Source organism: Canis aureus, chromosome 26 (genome assembly GCF_053574225.1).
Source record: "Canis aureus isolate CA01 chromosome 26, VMU_Caureus_v.1.0, whole genome shotgun sequence".
NCBI classification, from domain to species: domain Eukaryota; kingdom Metazoa; phylum Chordata; class Mammalia; order Carnivora; family Canidae; genus Canis; species Canis aureus.
In genome coordinates, this window is record NC_135636.1 from 7114083 (window position 1) to 7136243 (window position 22161).

General features: G+C 39.1%; 1 long non-coding RNA gene across 6 annotated transcripts in view; it reads right to left on the minus strand.

The window, feature by feature from the left end:
• Window positions 1-22161, minus strand: part of LOC144297836 (uncharacterized) — an 81855-nt gene that overhangs the window by 53798 nt on the left and 5896 nt on the right. For all 6 annotated transcript variants that reach the window (XR_013364698.1, XR_013364697.1, XR_013364696.1 and 3 more), the window contains exon 2: window positions 136-2588. This is a non-coding gene — a long non-coding RNA (uncharacterized LOC144297836). The remainder of the gene's footprint in view (window positions 1-135; window positions 2589-22161) is intronic.

Consider the following 22161-nt stretch of genomic DNA (forward strand, 5'->3'; position numbering starts at 1 on the left):
GGTGCTCTCTCTTGCCTCTCTCTCTGAAATAAATAAAATCTTTAAATAAATAAATGCCTAGGCTCACTGTCAACAAGGTAATCATCCTGTAAAATGCCTAGACAGCAAATCAAAATAGCTGTTTACTCATCACACCTTGTCACATTCTTTTTAAATTTTGCCTCAGTATGTTCCACTAGACTGCAGCTTCACAGGGACAGACACTTCTTGTTTCTCTGTGTCCTCAATGCTCCATCCCTGTCCATGTCCACTGATCTCTCATGGACATTCTAATGAAGATACTTCCTCCTTGGAGAGGCTGAAGTGGTGGCTTGCCAACAAGCCCAAAGCCATGTGGATGACACATGGCAGCCACACACTAGACCCCCAGCCCACTTGATCTGTGCTAAGACGTGAGTCTATGGTTGCAGAGTCAAGTCAATGGTCGATAAGCCACCGAGTAGCAGGGGGTTGGCCAATCACTGTCACTCTGGAAGGAAATCCTTACAAACAAGTTTGTGAGAGGAAAACCAAGGAGTGAGTATCAAAATGCAAATGCCATTTGCATCAAATCCAAAATGCATTGCACTATTATTACACCAAAATGATAGGATGAGAGGGGAAAAGCCAGCTTCCAGTGCTGATCATGCCATGTGGCATCTCTGTCTGTGTGCCTGCTCTCAGCTGATCCACGAGTAGGGAGCGGGCCTGGTGGGGAGCATCAAGTCTGGAGATGTAGGCTTGCTTTCAAATTCTTCAGTGCTCCTCAAATGCAAGTCTTTCTCATTTCAATCACTCTTAGGAGTACAAGATAATTTCCTCTCATGAGCAGGCTCTATTTGTTAGGTATATTACAATTCCCAAATTGTCACTGGGGAAAATTTTCCATAATCTCTATTATCTTGTAATCAATATAGTAGCTTTGCATGCCATAAAAATGCCTGGTTAGTCACTGCTTATACCTTGGTATGGAGGATAACTCAGAGCAATAGCATTTCCTGAAGAAGTTTCTCATAAGCCTGAGCTGCATGTCAGGCTGCTGAGATTGGAATTTTTAATATACAACCTCACCTCAGTTGTAGGTCATCTGGCTAGACTATGTAATGCCACCCAAGGTACCAAGAAAGTAGGACTTATATTGATCCTCTTAGGTGGACATTGCCTGAGGTACCCTGTGGGGTGAACTTATTCTCCTCTCATAACTCCTACTTCCTTCCCACTCTTGCTATGAGTCAAGGTGAATGGTCTTTACTTCTTCACCCAACTGACTTTGGGCCTGACAGTATGAGATACTTTGGCCAATGACCTGGGGCAGAAGTGACAGTGCACCAGTTCAGAGCCCAGGCCTTAAGAATCATTGCATGTTCCTTCCTGTCCTTCTTGAGCTTCTGCAACCACTATGAAAAGATTATGTCCTTGGCCATCATTAGTCCCAGGATGCGACACAGATGCAGGAAACCTGAACCCACTGGCCTCTTGGAGCCAAGCTTCTCTCACTGATCTGCAGTCTTATGACTAAGAAAACATTAATAATTGTTTTATGTTACTGAGATTTTGATAATTTACTACACAGAAGTATTGCAGTTGGAATCTGACCAATACACCTTGCAGATCTAAGACTTATGTGAACCTTCTTAGTCTCTGATACAATGAGCCTTGCTGCACCCTTGGTTCCTTCAATAGCCTTATTAATTTTTTTGACTGGATGTTTACTAAGGACAGAAGGATTTCATAGGAACAGGGGTAGCATTTGAAGAAAGATTATTCCATATCTCTCAGATCTAAAAATCTCCTGGTGAGTAGATGCCAGTTTGACCAACTTACATAAATGAACGTGAAAAAAAAAGGGAGGGGATTATTTTTTGTTACTATCTGGTCTTGGTGAGTGACCTCCATATTTCCCCATTATGGCCCTATGTCTCCAGGCTTTGGGACACAAATATGCTTCACTTTCCCTCAACAAGACTTCATAGGAAATAAAGACATTAGGCTCATGCTATGTTTTTATAACTCTGTGTGAAACCCAAATCATTCTAGCAGCTTTTGGATAAACTGTCCCAGAGGCTGGATGTAAATCTAGATAATCTGGGCCAGAGAGAAATCTGGAAACCCGCCTGACGCCTTTTGCCTCTTTCACTCTGCAATGGCCTCAAGTGTGGTTTCTGAAATGCTCTTCTCTTCTCTCATATACACCACGGGAAGAAGGCTCTTTGGTCACAGAGTACAAGTGAAGCTTTTGAGAGTTGGATGGATATCTCGATGTGCTTTTTCTTTGGGGTCACACTTAGTGACCTGTTTGAAGAAGGCAGCTTTCTGACAGAACGTGGCCCCAGGCAGTAGAGAGAAGAGTCTTTGAAAAGGCAATGTTTGGGGCTCTAGGGGGCTTGGCAAGACCATGTCCCAGCAGGAACTCCATTGCTTCCATGAAATACTTAGAGGACATACAATGTTGTTGGCTTCCATAGATGTTTATATAGTGCTGACTTGAGATATAAATACCTCCCCACTTTTCTGAAGGGTCCTGTGTCATTTTATGATATACCAGTTGCCATTTTCAATCTTCTTCCAGCGTTTAAAGTGAAAAAAGTTGAAATTAAGACTTTGTGGACCTGAACGACAAGAATAGAGAATATTTATTGAGTACTTATTAGGTACCCCATGCTGCCTTGTATTTCATTTAGTCCATACACACCAATAAAAACCAAGAGGTAGACACAATTTTTCCAGTAAGAAAACTGAACTTAAGGAAGTTAAATAACTTGACTACAGGGCTAGAAATTGTATGTTAAGCTCCCTGTCAATCAAACTTCAAGGCTAGAACAGCTAACTGATACTTTGTGTGAAAAGAGTGTCCATGCCTTAAAATCCATCTGTCATAAGATGAGTAAGAAGACCTCAGCACAGATGGCAATAATATCAAGAAAAAATACGGTTTAAAATGAAAAACATAATTTTTTTAATCACACTAATTAACTCCATTTTGTGTGTCAGTTCATTCGGAAAAGATTTCATAACTCTGCCTTGTGGAGAAAAATAAACTAGACATTTTTTTTATTTTACCATATCTGTTTCTCATAAACCGACATGTCACTAGCACTCCTGTCACTGAACAAGAGAATACTCTATTTGAATCCTACTTTTCTACACCATGTGGACTATCATTATTGAATCCTAGAAATCTGTTTATAATTTAATCAGGGTATAGATTACATTGAGATGAGACTCAAAACTTCTTCAGCAACTATTGTCAACAAATTGATTCTTGTACCAATAGCTAGTGTTCAAAAAAAGAGTAACCATAGCACAGGATAAAAATCTCAGAAATAAAGTCATCCAAGCTTTTCTTGTGAAAGAAGAGATATTTTTGAACTACGCCAGTCTGGCCTGTCTAGGTCATGATTGCTGTCAACCTATAACCCCTGATCCAAGGAAATTCAATTTATCCTGACCCATTTGTGTCTGGAAAGAACCCCACAATTCAGATCCTGCCTTCAACACTTTCCCATACTATGACAGTAATGGCCTCGCTTTCCAGCCTCCTCACTAGCTTTTTTCCTTTCAAACTTTGCTGTTTTGGGTAATTCATGAAAATGAGCCCTTCTTTTTTTTTTATTTATTTTTTATTGGTGTTCAATTTACTAACATACAGAATAACCCCCAGTGCCCGTCACCCATTCACTCCCACCCCCCGCCCTCCTCCCCTTCCAACACCCCTAGTTCGTTTCCCAGAGTTAGCAGTCTTTACGTTCTTTACTGTCAGATGTATTTTCTGGCTTCCTACCCACTCTCTGCCTTTCTCTGTCCTCAGTACTGAGCATATAACACACTCACATACACACTCATACTCTCTCTCTCACACACACACAGACTCTCAGACACATATACACACTAACAAACATACACATTCACAAGTGAACATACACTCACGCACACTCACATACTCTCACTGGCAAGTAAGTAAACTGCATCTCAATAAAATTGGTTTATGCCTCTGAGACTCTGTGCTCTTCCGTGCTCCCCTACTTGCTCTTTTTGTCTGTCTCATCTATTTTCTGCTTATTCTCCTTCTCCTTAAAATTTTGTGGAAACCCAGAAAGTTCCTGCTACTTGGACTCTAGTCAGTGGTTTCTATGACCCATGGACATTCTGCATTCTCCCCGCCACCCATTTGTATTTCCCCCAAATATGAGCTGGGCTTTAGACATTGTTATATTCTTCATATATGGTTAAATTTTATTAAATATTCATTAAAATAACAATGAAATATATAATATAAAACAAAAATGAAAAATGCAAATTACATTAATGCATAAACTCCAAACCACAGAGGAAGGAAAAATGTAATAAGAAAAATAAATCATGAAACTTTAGTCAATCTAAAAAGTGGCAATAAAGGAGAAAAAAAGAAGCTCTGAAAAAAGTGGGTCAAATCAAATAAAAATGTAGGATGAGAATAAGCAAGTTCAAATGTTTCAATAACCACAACATATAAGAATGGATGAAACTTACCAAACAAGTGGAGCTGGTCAGATTAAAATAAAACAAAGCACAAAATCCATCTCTGCACTATTGACAAACCACACATACAAATTAAGCTAAAGGCTAAAAGAAATATGAAAAAAGAAAGGTAACAGCTGAAAGAAAGAATGGAAAAATAAATGCCAGGTAAATATCAATCAGAAGGCAGCTGGACAAACCATGTTAAAAGCAGACAAAATAGATTTAAAGACAAAAATCATTAGGGATAGAGAAAGCCAGAGCATTATGATAAAATATCCACATCTTCAAAAAGATATAGCAATTCTAAACTTGAATGTACCTAATAAAGTAGCCTCAAAATTCATAAAGCAAAAATTTACAAAACCAAACAAGATACTAACAATCTTATTATTATACAAGATTTCAAATTGCTGCCCTCAGTAATTGATGTGTTCAATACAACAAAAACAAAAAAAAAAATTGCAGTATCAACAAATTTGAAGAAGTCATCTAGTCAATATGATGTTTTGTGGGGGGTGGCTCACAAAATAAGAGTAAGGAGGAGGAAAAAGATGAAAATAAGAACTACTTGAAAGGGGACACCTGGGTGGCTCAACGGTTATGCATCTGCCTTTGGCTCAGGGCATGATTCTGGGGTCCTGGGATAGAGTCCTGCATCGGGCTCCCTGTGTGGAGCCTGCTTGTCCCTCTGCCTGTGCCTCTGCCTCTCTCTCATTCTGTGTCTCTCATGAATAAATAAATAAAATCTTAAAAATAAATAAATAAACTCTATTAACAAACCATGAAATATTTTATAGAAAAGTGTATGAGATGGAGACTAAGCTATACTCAGAGAAAAACTTAACATTCTTGCATCTATCTAAAAATGAAAAAGAGGATGGGGTAACTGGGTGATGGGCATTAAGGAGAACATGCAATGTAATAAGCACTGGGTGTTACATACAACTGATGAATCACTGAACTGTACCTTTGAAACTAATAATACAGTATATGTTAATTAATTGAATTTAAATAAAACAATAAAATTTTTTAAAAATAAAAATGAAAAAGACAAAAAATAAATGATCTAAATTTATAACACAAGAAGCTAGAAAAAGATCAAAATATACCTGCAGGTAGTAGATGAAAGGAATGAATAAAGATAAAAGAAATTTAGGAATAAAAAGGACAATACAGAGACTTTCTTAATTATTAAAATTGGCTTAAGTAAAAAAAAAAAAAAGGGCAGCCCTGGTGGCTCGCAGTTTAGTGCCACCTTCAGCCCAGGGTGTGATCCTGGAGCCCCAGGATGGAGTCCCTCATCGGGCCCCCTGCATGGAGCTTGCTTCTCCCTCTGCCTGTGTCTCTGTCTCTGTCTCTCTGTCTCTCTCTCTCTCTCTGTGTCTCTCATGAATAAATTAATAAAATATTTTTCTAAAGCTGAGAAGATATTAAACCTTGAAAGAAATTACAAAGGCAACCAAATCTTTATTCCTAAAAGGAAAAAAAACGACAAGAAAAGAAAAAAGAAACACCAGTCCCAAAAAGAATTATGGGTAAGAATGTTAAAGAAAGAGACCATGTAGAACAGGAATTGTTCAGTAGAACAGAAAGAAATGAAAAGTTACTCAATCCATTTTACTGGCTAAAAATAATGATATACAAATCACAGAAAATAATTCCAGAAAATAGAATAATAGACTCTTCTCTTGTGAATATACGGGCAAAAATCTTAATTTATTATTACTTCATCAAACTTAACAATATGCGTTAAGTTATAATATATCCAAATAATTATTACATTAAGAATGCAAGATCAATGCAAAATTACAAAAAAGCTATTTATATTAATAATTGCTTTAATATGGGGTACCCTTAATATTATCCTAACATATATGTAAATATATATTAATATATATAATTGCTTTAGTATATTACATTAGAAAACCAATAAGATAATCTTAATAGAGATCAAAATGATTGGATAAAATTCAAAACCAATATATAATTTTTTTTAAATGTTTCCAAATGGGGATCCCTGGGTGGCTCAGCGGTTTAGTGCCTGCGTTTGGTCCAGGGCATGATCCTGGAGTCCTGGGATCAAGTCCCACGTCGGGCTCCCTGCATGGAGCCTGCTTCTCCCTCTGCCTGTCTCTGCCTCTCTCCCTCTCTCTCTCTCTGTGTGTGTGTGTGTGTGCGTGTGTGTGTCTCTCATGAATAAATAAATAAAATCTAAAAAAAAAAGTTTTCCAAATTACTCATCAAAGAAAACATGACAATCTATTTTCTAGCACTCCTCAACAAGCATCATGTGTAATGATGAAGTTTAATAGGACAAAGCCAACTACTCTCAGCCTAACCATTCAATATCCTACTAGAAATATTTGTCGACACAGACAAAAAAATATGAAAAGTAAACAAGACAAAGAAAAAGAAAACTGTTGTTTTCTGTAATGTGATATGATTAGAAAATCCAAAATTAACTGGCAAATTTTTGGATCTAAATGAGAATTAAATGAGCAAGATGGCTGAAGATAAAAATAAGCATACACAAATCAGTTAAGTTCAAACTACTACTGTCAGAAGAGGAAGGAAGGAAGGCAATTAGAAAGGAAGGAAAGGAGTGAGGGAGGAGGGAAGATGAAATAAGATAAAGAGGGGATCCCTGTGTGGCTCAACAGTTTAGCGCCTACCTTTTGGCCCAGGGCCTGATCCTGGAGTCCTGCAATCAAGTCCCGCATCAGGCTCCCTGCATTGAGCCTGCTTCTCCCACTGCCTGTGCCTGTGTGTGTGTGTGTGTGTGTGTGTGTGTGTGTCTCACGAATAAATAAATAAAGTCTTAAAAAAAAAAAAAGGTAAAGAATCCAGTCTACAATGGAAACACCAACCATTGTGTCTAGAAACAGAAATTAATAAGAAGATTCAAAACCTATGGGAAGAAAATCACAGAATTTTACTAAAGGCCATAAAGAGAAGACCTGAATTAATAGAGAAATGTGCTGGAGTCTGGCAAAGACAGATTTACTTTGAAGCTAATGAAGCCTAACCCTCAAATCTTCCACTTAGAGATAAAGCCCCACTCTGAGTGGGCAGCTCCTATCCAAGGAGTCAGTAGGGAATCCCAATGTCACCGGGTTTAGCTCCACAACCACACAGGTGAAGATCTGCAGTTACACCTAATCTTACAGTGCCATGGGTTCAATTTTTACCAAGCACATTTTATTATATGTTCCAGAATTTTGAAGAGGCAGGTTTTCTGAGCAAAGGAGAGAGAAACCAAGAAACATTCTTAACTACAAAGAACAAACTGCTGATTACCAGAGGGGAGGTGAGGGGGGAATGGGGGAAATAGTTGATGAGGACTAAGTGGTGCATCTGTTATGATGAGCACCAAGTGTATAAAGTTGTTGAATCACTTTATTGTCACCTGAAACTAATATAACACTGTATGCTAACTATACTGGAATGCAAAGTAAAACTTGAAAAATTCAAAAATTAATTAATTTTTAATAAATTAAAAGGAGAGTTGCTTTTAAGTTTAAATTCAATTTAAGTAACATATACTGTATTATTAGTTCTAGAGGAAGAATTTAGTGGTTCATCATCTGCATATAACACCCAGTACTCATTCCATCAAGCGCCCTCCTAATGCCCATCACCCAGTTGCCCCATCCACCCACCCACCTCCCCTCCAGCAACCCTCAGTTTGTTTCCCACAGTAAGAGTCTCTTATGGTTTGCCTAACTCTGTTTTCATCTTCTTTTATTTTTCCTTCCCTTCCCCCATGTTCATCTGTTTTGTTATTCGAATTCCACATATAAGTGAAATCATACAGTATTTGTCTTTCCCTTATTTTGCTTAGCGTAATACATTCTAGTTCCATCCATGTTGTTGCAAATGGTAAGATTTCATTCTTTTTGATGGCTGATTAATATTCCATTGTGTATATATATATATATATATATATATATATATATATATGATATATTATATATATATATGTATATGATATATACCACACATCTTCTTTATCCATTCATCTATCAGTGGACATCTGGGCTCTTTCTATAGTTTGGCTAATGTGGACATGACTGCTATAAACATTAGGGTGCATGTGCCCCTTTGAATCTCTATGCTTGTATCCTTTGAATAAATACCTAATAGTGCAATTGCTGGGTTGTAGGGTAGCTCTATTTTTAATTTTTGAGGGCCCTTCATACTATTTTCCAGAGTGGCTGCACCAGTTTGCATTCCCACCAGCAGTGTAAGAGAGTTCCCTTTCTCTGTATCCTCACCAACATCTGTTGTTTCTTGAGTTGTTAATTTTAGCCATTCTTTTTTTTTAAGATTTTATTTATTTATTCATGAGAGACAAAGAAAGAGAGGCAGAGACATAGGTGGAGGGAGAAGCAGGCTCCCTGCGGGGAACCTGATGTGGGACTCAATCCCAGGACCCCAGGATCATGCCCTGAGCCAAATGCAGATGCTCAACCACTGAGCCACCCAAGGGCCCCTAATTTTAGCCATTCTGACTGGAATGAGGTAGTATCTCCTTGTGGTTTTGACCTGTATTTTCCTGATGACAAGTGATGTGGACCATTTTTTCATCTCTCTGTGGGCCATTTGCACATCTTCTATAAGTAAATGTCTGTTCCTATCTTCTGCCCATTTTTTGACTGGGTTTTTTGGTATTTTGAGGTGCTGAGTTTGATAAGCTCTTTATAGATCTTGGATACTAGCCCCTTATCTGATAAGTCATTTGCAAATATCTTCTCCCATTCTGTAGGTTGTCTTTTGGTTTTGTCAGCTGTCTCCTTTGTTGTGCAAAAGCTTTTTATCTTGATGAAATCCCAATAGTTCATCTTTGTTTTTGTTCTCCTTGCCTCTGGGGATGTGTCTAGCAAGAAGTTGTTGTGGCCCAGGTCAAGGAGGTTGCTGTCTGTGTTCTCCTTTAGGATTTTGGTGGAGTCCTACCTCACATTTAGGTCTTTCATCCATTCTGAATTTATTATTATTTATGGTGTAGAAGAATAGCCCAATTTCCCTCTTCTGTACGTGGCTGTTCAATTTTCCCAAGAGCATTTGTTGAAGATGCTTTTTTCCATTGGATATTCTTCCTTGCTTTGTCTAAGATTATTTGGCCATAGTGTTGAGGGCCCATTTCTGGGTTCTCTATTCTGTTCCATTGATCTATGTGTCTGTTTTTGTGCCAGTACCACACCGTCTTGAAGATCACAGCTTTGTAGTACAACTTGAAATCCGGCATTGTGATGCCCCCAGATTTGGTTTTCTTTTTCAACATTCCTTTGCCTATTAGGGGTCTTTTATAGTTCTATATAAATTTTGTGATTGTTTGTTTCAGCTCTCTGAAAAACGCTGATGGTATTTTGATAGTGATTGCATTGAATGTATATGCTTTGAGTAGCATAGACATTTTAACAATATTTGTTCCTCCAATCCATAAGCATGGAGGATTTTTCCATTTCTTTGTATCTTAATAAGAGGGGATATTTTCTTGCTTGTTGTTTTTCACAGGAAACTGGAATAAAATTTTGTGGTTGAATTAACTGCTCCTCTCTCAAGTCAAAAGATTACTGACAGTTTATGTACACTGTTTCTCATTGGCATAAGCACAAAGTAGCTGCTCTTCATCCTCTTGCACAGTGATGAAGAGACAGTAATAACAATAACAGTGACATTAGCTTCTACTCTTCAAAAAAACTCACCATGAGCCATGCACGAGGCTAAATCTTTTATGTATATTGTCTCTTTGCATTCTCTCTACCCATAAGGTAAAAATATCACTATTATCCTCACTTGACAGGTAAGGAAACTGAATTTCTTTTTAAAGATTACTTTGTCCCAGACCTCACAATAGTAAGTGGTAGTGTCAAACATTGGATTCAACACCTAAGTCTCCTTTGATGCAGTATTTTCTGGTATTTCTTTTTTCGGTTGAATTCCATATTTCTGGCAATCTCTGTGAATAAAAATAACAACCACTAAATACCCAGTCCTCATTATCATGTGGTGGTTCTATAGAGCCTGTGTTCTGGTGTGAAACTAAAAATCTCAGATCTCTATATTGGCTTTTTTACCTATAACATGAGAAAGATAACATATAACTCATAAGGTTGTGAGGATTAAATTAAATAAGGCTGTAATGTGCTTATGCTGTGGCATGGTGTCTGGAGACGTCACAGTACTCATCATCCATCAATGTGGGTTTGAGCCTGATTGGGCTCCACGTACAGTGCTCAGCCCCTCACACATTAGCTCAGATCATCTCACCACCCCCCCTGTAAGAACACTAGGGCTCAGAGAAGGCCCACAGATTGTCAAGATCACCAGCCAGTAAGCAGCCCTGATGAGATTCAAACCCGATCTGACTAATCGTGCTTCTCTGTTGTTTGGACAGACTTTACAAGAAATAATGAAAAAGTTGTGAAATTAACTCAGAAAAAAAGGTTGCTCATGAGCTATTTGGGGTCAATGTACTTGCACAGCACTGAAGGTAACACTTTTTAAAAAAGGAAAATAAAACATGCTTGTTTTCAAAGATCTTGAATTTCAATAAGAATTTTAGTTATTCATACTACAAGGCAGAAAGAAATCGTTTCTATCTCAGAAGCACCAAAAAGTCCTAGGCAGGAACAAGATGGGCAGGGGCGCTGATGGGAAGGAGGCAGCTGTGTTCTGAGTGTGGCATCACAGCCCCACCCTGAAGGATGAGTTGGGACTTTGAGAAAGACACTGGGGTAAAATCCTTTCAGGGTAATAGAACAGCTTGAGAGCAAAAAATAAATAAACAAAACCCTAGTCCTGGAGTTTGACGTGTGCTTCAGATGTCAAGTCTGGTGTGGTTAGAAAAAATGGCTTGTATCCCAAGAACACTGGTTCTTCACGATATTAATAATAGCTGGCATTCTGTAAAGGCGAGAAAGAGACACCATGGCCAAATAAGTTTGGGAACAGCGGGTTACGCAAAAGTAAACAGTTCTTTATTGCAGACTTCTCAGAATCTAGAGTGTGCAGATGCACCTTTTGAACATCCAAGAGTGAGAAAGAGTGGGCAGTGTTGTCTAGTTTCTTATCCTGAAACCCTTGTATCTCTATTCAAGATACATCTCCAAGTATCCATGTTTCTTGGGATAGATTTTGTGCAGGTTCCTTGTGCAGGTCTGGAGCACAAGGAACATAGATCCATGTGTTTGGTAGGAAGAGGGTCTCAGGAAGAGGAACAAGGATATGAAGAACCTCAAATGCCAGACAAAATTATCTTATTTTATTTTTTTAGAGAGGGGGAGGGGCAGAGGCAGAGGGAGAGAAAACATCTTAAGCAAGCTCTACACTCAGTGCAGAGCCTGACTCAGGGCTCAATCCCACCACCCTGAAATCATGACTTGAGCTGAAATCAAGAGTCAGATGCTAACTGACTGAGCCATCCAGATGCCCTGAGGCAAAATTATTGAAACTATTAATTATGGATAATAGGAGCTGTTAAAAGTTTTAAGGGTGGGAATGACATGATGATTTCATGTGATCATGATCATGTCATTTAGGAACACTGTCCTGGTTACAGAATGAAGGAAGGATGAATGGGGTGGTAGAGGAGGGGAGTGAAGTCATGGGAGGATCAACATGTTGACATGAATAATAATGTGGGCATAAAGCCGACAATGGAGAGTGGATGGCCTGACCAGGAAAATTCAGAGGAGCCAAACTGCTCTGGTGAGCAGCCAAGTCATTTAGGTGAGCAGTCAGACGAGGAAGACGGAGTACAAGGAATGTCATACAGCTCCGGAGTGGATAGCTTGCTTTTAATTGAAGGAAAGAATGCTGAAGAAAGAAAAGGACTGGAGGTTGGGAGGTGAGATGAAAGGGATAACAGAAAAGAATGAATTTTGTTCAGGAAAGGCTTAACTTGAGGTACCCATAGAGCATCTGGGTGCAGATAACCTTATTAATTACTGTTGAAGAGTGCTGTAAAAATCCATCTGGGGCTTTGTAGAAGTGGGGCTGACCACTTGAGTTGTCAGCTCCTGCTTGGTGGATAAGAGACAGATGCAGATGAAGTGCCTCATCAAGTATTCAGGGAAAGAAGAAACTCTTTCCTGGGTGCACCTTTACACCTCTGCTCCCAGCCATTAGAGGTCATTCCTCTCCATCCAACCCCCTGCTAACCAGCACCCAGCCCACCTCTCCTATAACAACCTTGCCTTTCTAGAAGTTGGCCTTGTGACTCGCTCCCTCAACTGCCCTGGCTGGCTCTTTTGCAGATGGGCCCACCAGTTATCAGCTACTTATCTGTTCTCACTCCTCAGGTTGAGCCCTCAAAGACAACCCTACAGAACCAAACATAAAGTTCACTGTCTTAGTTTGGACTCTGCCAAAGCAGAATCTGAGATGACTTACATGCATCAATTATTCAGGAGGTGAGCCCAGGAAACAGGTACGGGAGTAGAGAAGTGAGTCAGGGAAGGGAAGGGAAGGAAATGTGTAAATGAAAAATTTCTTCGATGATCTGCTGGGCCTCAATCCCACTGGAAATTCTGGAAGACTGTGAAGAACAAACCCTGTCCATTTTGAGGGGAAGCTGTGTATTTCCCCACCGGGTCCCCTCCATCATTGTCCAAGAACTTCTTCCTGATGCACTAACTCCTCAGAATCTACAGCTTGCTTGTGTCCAGGCCTACATGCTCCTAACTCCAGGAAAACCTCATGAAGAGAGCTCTCAGTAAGAAGACATGGGTACCTAAGGTTATCAGAGATAAGCGCAGGAGAAGTAAGAGTGGGGCACTTAACTCTGCTGTTGCCACTAATAACCGGAGAATAGTCTGCAACAGAAGATAGAATCGTTGGGAAGAGGAAAGAAGTTTCTTTCCTGGGAAACTGGCCAATACTATTCCAAAGAAGAAATCTGAGTCAAATGTGCTTTATTTCATGCAGTTAGCAGTATATTTTAATGATCCTAAGAGTTCAGCAGTCACCACTGGCACCAAATTTCTCTTGGCTCTCTCCCTCATTTTCTATACATAGGTCAAAGAACTCTCAGCCTTGAATGAAAGCATTATTGACCAAAATTGTTTCAAATGTCAAATACACATCCCAAAAATGAAAACCAATCAAACCAAGGCTTAGAGAAAGTATGTGTATGTCGGACTTACCCTATAAATTACTTTTAGCTTTGATTAAATTCCTTTCTCTCTAACAAGTTTCTGGACTATCAATTATTATAATAGACAGGGCTGCTGGACTTCTAAAGGAGGCTTAGTAATTGCATTCAAATGTATTCTTTCAAAACATGCTCGGGACCTGGCATTTAAATGCCAGCCTTGGAGTAGTAAAAGACATGAGGAAGACTGAACACAAAGAAATGGTGAGCCAGCTGGTCAACCAACCAGCCTGGTTCATGACAGGCTATGATTAATATTCAAATACACAACCTGAGTAAACTAAATTTTCATGGAAGCAATGTTTACCGAATTGAGCACCACACTTTTCTGAATTCTGGGAAATGAATTTACAGCTGTAGCATCTTATAACCCATGTCTCTCAAGCACTTTGAGCAACCATTTGCTTTAGTGAAATAAATGGGCATGCAAAGAATTTGCAGCCACAAGCCTTAGAACAAGAAGAAAACCACCCCTGTTGACTTTTTTCCAGGTCACAAATTTAAGTGAAAATAAGTCAATGTTGCCTTTTCCCCAATCTCAACAGGGTGCTGAAGTTTTTGGCTTGGCTTCTGGTATTTACTGCTCTCAGAAAATTTGTCTCCAAAGTAATATTTTTACAACGACAGATTCTCCATAAAAAATAAATTTTGGACATCATCTTGCCCTAAGGCAAAAAGTTATTTGTAGAACTAGCCCTAAGAAAAATTGAGATGCCTCACCTATAAAATGGTAATAATACCTGTTGTAGAGATTAAATGCATTAACAGCACTGATCCCAGGGCTTAGCACAGGATAGGAATTAAATAAATTTTATTCACTTCTCGCAGGTTCCCTAAGGAGCTATAGAGCCAAGTGTAAGAAATAATCTTCTGAGTCTGATGACTTCTGGAACTTGATCCCCATGAGTGACATGGAATAAGAGATTTATTATAGGGATTGGATCTTATGCAATGTGAGAGTTGGTGGAAAAGTCCAGAATGGACATTGTGTCTGCATCTGGTGGTGCGTCTGAAGTGACTGAGATCAGCAGTGTGGGGTATCTGGAAGAAAAGCTGAACATAAAGCAGAAATTCCCAAAGATAGACTGAAGATCATGTCACCATCTCCAATCTTGATGATAGAGGTGACCTTCAGAAGAAACTGGTGCCTTCGCCACTGAGCTAATCCACATAGCCCAGGACTTGGAAAAGCTGGAGAGGAGATGAACGAGAGCCCATACCCACCAAATAAGCCTGCACACTATGCATCACTCAAGGGTTGCAACTTCCCTTCGGTCTTTCAGTGTCACAAAACCAAAAAATTGGACCATGCAGGGGAGGGAGTTCTGGGATATATAGTTCCACTATATTTAGCCATCATAACTTCCCTGCATAATGAATTGATGTGCCTGCTCCGAGTGGGCTGTTGGGAAGATTAAATGAGATAGATACACAAGACATATAGTCAACTATATATATAGTCCATATAGTCCATATAGTCAACACAAAAACAAGTTCCTCAATCATCCTCTCTACAATATAATTCCACATAGAAGTTGACAGCATACAACTCCTTGCTTAACCACTTAAACTTATTGTTGAAAATCTATCCATAAGTAAAAAGCCATTTACTTTTACATTTTTTCTTTCATATTAACAGGGGAAAATATAATGTATTCCATCCCAATCCAAACAGAAAAATATATCACTTGAACAATAAAAACAACTTTACATAAGTAATAAACAACAATGGGAAAATAACAAGTTGAGTTTATACACAAAATATAAGTAAGAAAAATACATTACTCTCATCCCCTTTCCTTTTTTTCCAAACATTTTCTTCACTAATTTTTCAACTTTGGGGGAGTTCATGGTTATCTTGCACACAGATCACACTTAAATAAATGCATAGTGCAGAAAAACATGGGGCAAAATAGACTGAACATCAAAGTCCCTCAAAGTGCCTACAAACTGTACACATGTCCAAGAGATCTGACGCTTGTTGAAAATGCTGCCACTTCACTTCTCACTCAGCCTAAATGCATGAAACAAAACTTTGTGGGCTCACCAGATAGAGCACATAGCTCAAATTCAACTCATTTGATGCTCTTTGACCAGTGACTATGTTATTGAGTAAATTGATGAATGTGTCTTTGCCTGAAACTGTAGTGTCAAAAAATTATTTTTGTAGAATATTTATTTAGTGCATTTGGAGTATCATTTGTTCTTTAAGGTGAAAGTGAAGGGAATAAACCTGGTAAGTGGTGTTCTTTTTCAAGATTTGTTGTGATGAGCAGTTGACATCTGTACTATCACTGTGTTAGAGCAGCTCATATAAGATCCTTTACCTACATACTTCATTCAATTCTCAAAACCACTGTCAAAAGTGAGATTTTCATTTAAAAAAATTAAATTAAGTATAACAAGTACTCAAACACTACTTGGATTGCTAGAAATGTTTTCTGTGTTCAGAAATCTGACCTCTAAGCAAAAAAGGCTGGAGAATGTAGCATACCCTGCTAGCTGCCTCCCCAGTACCAATCCCCGCCCTTTCCTTACCAAGAAACAGTTGACTGGGCTTGGTACAACCATGTATCTCATTAAGGAACATTCAGCCTTCCAGACTCCTTTGCAGCTAGGGGTGGCCATGCAACCCAGTTCTGTCTGATTAAACATCAGCAGAAGTATGCCAATCAGAGCGTCCAGGGAAGTATTGTTTTGCAGGCAATTAGGTTCAGATTCCACTGAATTTTTACCATTTCTCCTTCCTTCTCTCCCTTCTTGGAAAGCAGTCTCAATGCCTGAAGATGCAGGACCCATCCTGTGATACTTAGGGCAAAAGTCCTTAAGTAGGTTGCAGAACATGAAGAGGGAGGGAGCCCTGAACACTCTACCTCTGGCCTTCCTACCACATGATAAAGACTTGACGTTATTTAAATCCATGATTCTATGCAACTAAAGGAAGTCCCTAATTATTATGGGAAATAGATATATGAGTATGAGATATATATGAGTATATATATATGAGTATATGAGTAGATATATATGAGTATATATGAGATATATATATGAGCTATATATCTTAAATATTAATTAACAATTATTTGTGTGTCCTCCCCCAAATGCTTTGAAAATATTCCTTTTAACCTTAGTAAAATTTAGATTTCAGGTTAATGATAAAATACAATGATGGACCTCCAAATCCAGTAGATTGTGGTGACGAGATTTATGTGTTAGTTCATGTATTGATCCATTATGAACTTGTACTAAGACTCTTAAAAAAAGACGGCAATGAAAGATCAACATACAACAGTGAAATTAAAATGAAGTTAAACATTAATGAAACATGTTTTGAAAAGAGAAAGAATAATTATAATTGAAAACTAACTCAAGAATAGTGAGGATGGTTACACATGAGGTTTTGCTCTGAGTTTCCCCTAAATCAAAGCAAGGAAACAGATGTATCGAGTCACAGTGCTTCTGGTAGCTGACAGAAGGCAGTGTCACAGTTTGTCAAAAAAAGACAATCTTTCGGGCACCTGGGTGGCTCAGTCAGTTAAACATCTGCCTTCAGCTCAGGTCATGGTCCCAGGGTCCTGGGATCGAGTCCCAAGTCCAGCTCACTGCTCAGCGGGGAGCCTGCTTCTCCCTCTCCTTCTGTCTGCCATTCCCCCTTCTTATGCATTCATTCTCTCTCTCTCTTTCTCTCTCCCTCTCTCCCTGTCAAATAAAAAAATAAAATCTTAAAAAAAAAAGAAAATCTGATTACCAGTGGGGAAAATAAACAAACTCTGAGAGAAATCTATTATGTGGGTCCTCAGATAAGGTACGTCCAACAATAGAATGGTAGCTTCCTATATTGCTCCGCACTTTGCAAAGCATTTTTATTCTATAACAACCCAATAAAATAGGCAAAGCAAGTATTACAATTATCATTTAGATTAAGAATCAGAGGCTGTACTATCAGCATAGCTCCATGAGACAGTTGAAAGACTGAGGATCAGAAGTTAAAAAATGAGCCTGGACAGATGGAGGGGGGGGGGGGCAGCAGCATCAGTTAGTGCCATGAAAGAATCTTAGGTGACAAAAGGGAGGCCGTAGAATGGATAAAAAGCTCTGTGCAGTCTAGGTCAATCTAGAGATTCCTAGTGGACCCATCAAGGAAGTAGTTTCATGCCTGAGGCTGGTGCTCAGGGGCAAGATTAGAGCTGGAGAAATTAATGAGGAATCATAAAGTAGAAATGGTATTTAAAACCATGGATTGGCTGACAGCATCCAGGGAAATGAAGACTAAGGACAGAGGTCTGCGACACTGGCAGGTAGCAAACTAACTGCAGAAGAGGCACCAGCAGAGGAGGTGGAATAGAGGCTGGAGACACAGAGGAAAAACCTGAGGAGTGAGAGCGATGGCACTTTGAGGAGACAGTAGTCACATGTTGTCAAGACCTCAGGAAAGATGTAGACATTGGATTCATGTATCGTTATCAGTACTAACAAAATGCAATGCTTATTGAGTATCATTTACAGATCACATCCCCTGTGCCAACCTTTCACTGCCCTCTCCAAAGAATTTCATAATAAAGTCGTCTACCTCAAACATCAAAGGTTGACTGAGATGATCACAGCACACCTCTACTGGTCCAATCCCTTCCATTTGGGATCATCAGAAAAGCATTTAATGCTCGTTTGCAATGACCCACTTTAACCAGTGGTCACAAGGTCACATTCCAGGAGTTAGAGCCTTGATCAACAGATAATATAATGAGTGGCTGCTAAAGCACCAGCCCTTCTGAGAGCAAACCTGGACGTCAGCTGCCCCCATGGTAAGCACTTTCTGCAACAAAGGAAATTCAGAGCATTTGTGTCCAAATGGAAAAATTTCCACAACAGACAGGTGAAAAAAATTCTGTTTCAGTGTGGCTTCAATTCTGCACTTCTTTAAAATGTCTAGAACAAATGAACAGGACAGACACAAGGGTTGTTCATTCATGCACCTGCTCTGGAGATGGTCCAGAAGGAGGAGCTGCTCTGTGGAGAGCACAAAGCCAGGAGCAAAAGCCTATGTGTTTTAGGATGTCCCCAAGGCTGAGGCCCATCACAAACATCAAATGAGAGATAGTACTTGCAGACACCAATTACTGAGTACCCAAAATGGGCTAAGTATTTGCAAATGTTTCTTCATTTATTTCTCACAATAAATATTTGAAGAGGGTGCTGGTAAGCCATATTAGAGATGACGACCCTGAGGTCTGAGTAACAAGACCTCATATTAGTAGGTTAAGAAACCAGAATTCAAACCCAGCTTTGCTTGATTCCAAAACCCATATCCCCTTTTTTTTATAGATTGATTGATTTGACAGAGGGGGAGAGAGAGAGAGAGAGAACAAGAAGGGAGAGTGGCAGCCAGAGGGAGAAGCAGACTCTCCACTGAGCAGGGAGTCCAATGCAGGGCTCCACCCCAGGACCCTGGGATCATGACCTGAGCCAAAGGCAGATGTTTAACCAACTGAGCCACTCAGGTGCCCCAAAACTTGCATCCCTTTAAACCACATGCCAAGCTGATTCCAAGGTTTGGTGCATTCCAGTTTCTATAACTTCCTCCTCACAAAGCAAAATCCAAATATAGTTAAAGGCATTTGGTGTTAAAAATCTCATGGTAGGAGCACCTGGGTGGGTCAGTCAGTAAGCATCTGCCTTCGGCTCAGGTCATGATCCCAGGGTCTTGGGATTGAGCCTCCATCGGGTCCCTGCTCAGCAGGGAGCCTGCTTCTCTCTCTCCCCCTGCTCGCGCTCTCTCTCTCTCTCTCTCTCTATCTCATAAATAAACAAATAAAATCTTTCAAAGAAATCTCATGGAACTCAGTTCAGCTTGGACAAAATGCTATTTCAAAGTTAATTTTTCTTTCTTTTTTTTAGCAGAACAGGTTTCAAAATGAATTTTTCCCTATTCCATCAAATTTCAATCATTTGTTTACCATCTTTACAATTTAGTTTCTAGGTAGTTAAAATGTGCCTTTAAATTCTACTTCTTTTTTTTTTAGTTAAATATATTTTAAAGGTAGAAAACCAGTATCACCATAGGTGGAAGTCAACTTTGACAGTTGACACAATTCTGAAAAGCAGTATAAAAACAGCAGCTTTTGTTTATAGCAGCTTTATTCATAATTGCCAAAACTTGGAAAGAACTACAATATCCTTAAGTAGGTGAAGAGATAAATAATCTGCAGTCCATCCAGATCATGGAGTATTATTCAGCACTAAAAAGAAATGAGCTATCAAGCCATGAAAAGGCACAGAGGAAACCTGAATGCACATTATTAAGTGACAGAAGTCTGAAAAGGTTACATTCTGCATGATTCAACTATATGACATTCCAGAAAAGGCAAAACCATGGGCACAGTAAAACGATCAGGTTTGCTGGAGGATGGTGGAAAAGGGAGGGGTGAATAGATGAAGCACAAAGGAGCCTCGGGGCAGAGAAATTATTCTGGATGGTACTAAAATGGTAGATATGTGTCATTATACATTTGTCCAGACCTATAGCATGTTCAACACCAAGAGTGAACCCTAATGTAAATTATGGCGTCTGGGTGATAAAGGTGTGTTAATGTTAGTTCATCAGTGGTAACACCTGTACCACTCTCATGGGGGTTGCTGGTGAGGGAAGCTGCGCCATGTGAAGGTAGAGGACATACGGGAAATGTCTCCACCTTCTGCTCAATTTTGCTTTGAACCTAGAACTGCTTTTTTAAAAGCCTATAAATGTAAATAAATAACATACATATAAAATAGACCCATGCCCCGACTGAAATCATTCTATAAGGATGTACAGATATTAATGATAGAGAAATAATGCCTCATTGAAAGAAGCTAGCCCCCCAGATGTTGTAAGAAGTAATCTTGGGCAAGGAACTTTTTTTATTTGGTTGCCCAGAGATGACCATTTGAACAGGCAATAAGTGTATATGTCACCTAAAACAATACACTGCTATTGGGTCATAGGAGACCTGGGTTTCTTTTTATTATTATTTTTGTCTTTTTAAGTAAGTAAAAAATATATTTTATTTCCCAAATAAGGAACATAAGTAAAAAATCCATAACTTCTTAGGCTGCACTGTATATCATTTTTAAATATTTTATTTATTTATTCTTTAAATATTTTATTTATTTACTCTTGAGAGACACAGAGAGAGAGAGAGAGAGAGGCAAAGGGAGAAGCAGGCTTTATGCTGGGACCCTGATGCGGGACTTGATCCCAGGACTCCTGGACCATGCCCTGGGCCGAAGGCAGGTGCTAAACCTCTGAGCCACCCAGGGATCCCCCTAAATTTTTTATTTAAATTCAATTTCGTTAACATATACTGTACTACTAGTTTTAGAGGTAGAATTCAATAATTTATCAGTTGCCTATTACACCCGGTGCTCACTACATCAAGTACCCTCCTAATGCCCATCACCCAATTACCCCATCCACCCACCCACCTCCCCTCCAGCAACCCTATTTGTTTCCTACAGTAAGAATCTCATATGGTTTGCCTGTTTTCATCTTCTTTTATTTTTCCTCCCTTCCCCTATGTTATCTGTTTTGTTACTTAAATTCCACATATGAGTGAAATCATGTATTTGTCTTTCTCTGACTTATTTTGCTTAGCATAATACACTCTAGTTCCATCCATGTGCTGCAAATGGCAAGGTTTCATTCTTTTTGATGGCTGAGTAATATTCCATTGATATATATATAACATTGTTATAACATTTCATTGTGATATATATGTGATATATATCATTCGATGTGATATATATATATATATCACATTTTCTTTATCCATTCATCTATCAGTGGACATGTGGGCTCTTTCCATAGTTTGACTATTGTGGACATGGCTGCTATAAACATTGGTGTACATGTGCCCCTTTGAATCACTATGTTTGTATTCTTTGGATAAATACCTAGTAGTACAATTGCTGGGTCGTAAGGTAGCTCTATTTTTAACTTTTTGAGGGCCCTTCATACTATTTTCCAGAGTGGCTGCACCAGTTTGCATTCCCACCAGCAATGTAAGAGGGTTCCCCTTTTCCTACATCTTGGCCAACATCTGTTGTTTCCTGACTTGTTAATTTTCACCATTCTGACTGGCATGAGTGGTATCTCTTTGTGGTTCTGATCTGTATTTCCCTGATGACAAGTAATGTGGAGCATTTTTTCATGTATCTGTTGGCCATTTGTATGTCTTCTTTGGAGAAATATCTGTTCATGTCTTCTGCCCATTTCTTGACTGGGTTTTTTGGTATTTTGAGGTGCTGAGTTTGATAAGTTCTTTACAGATCTTGGATACTAGCCCCTTATCTGATAAGTCATTTGCAAATATCTTCTCCCATTCTGTAGGTTGTCTTTTGGTTTTGTCAGCTATTTCCTTTGTTGTGCAAAAGCTTTTTATCTTGATGAAATCCCAATAGTTCATCTTTGTTTTTGTTCCCCTTGCCTCTGGGGATGTGTCTAGCAAGAAGTTGTTATGGCCCAGTTCAAGGAGATTGCTGTCTGTGTTCTC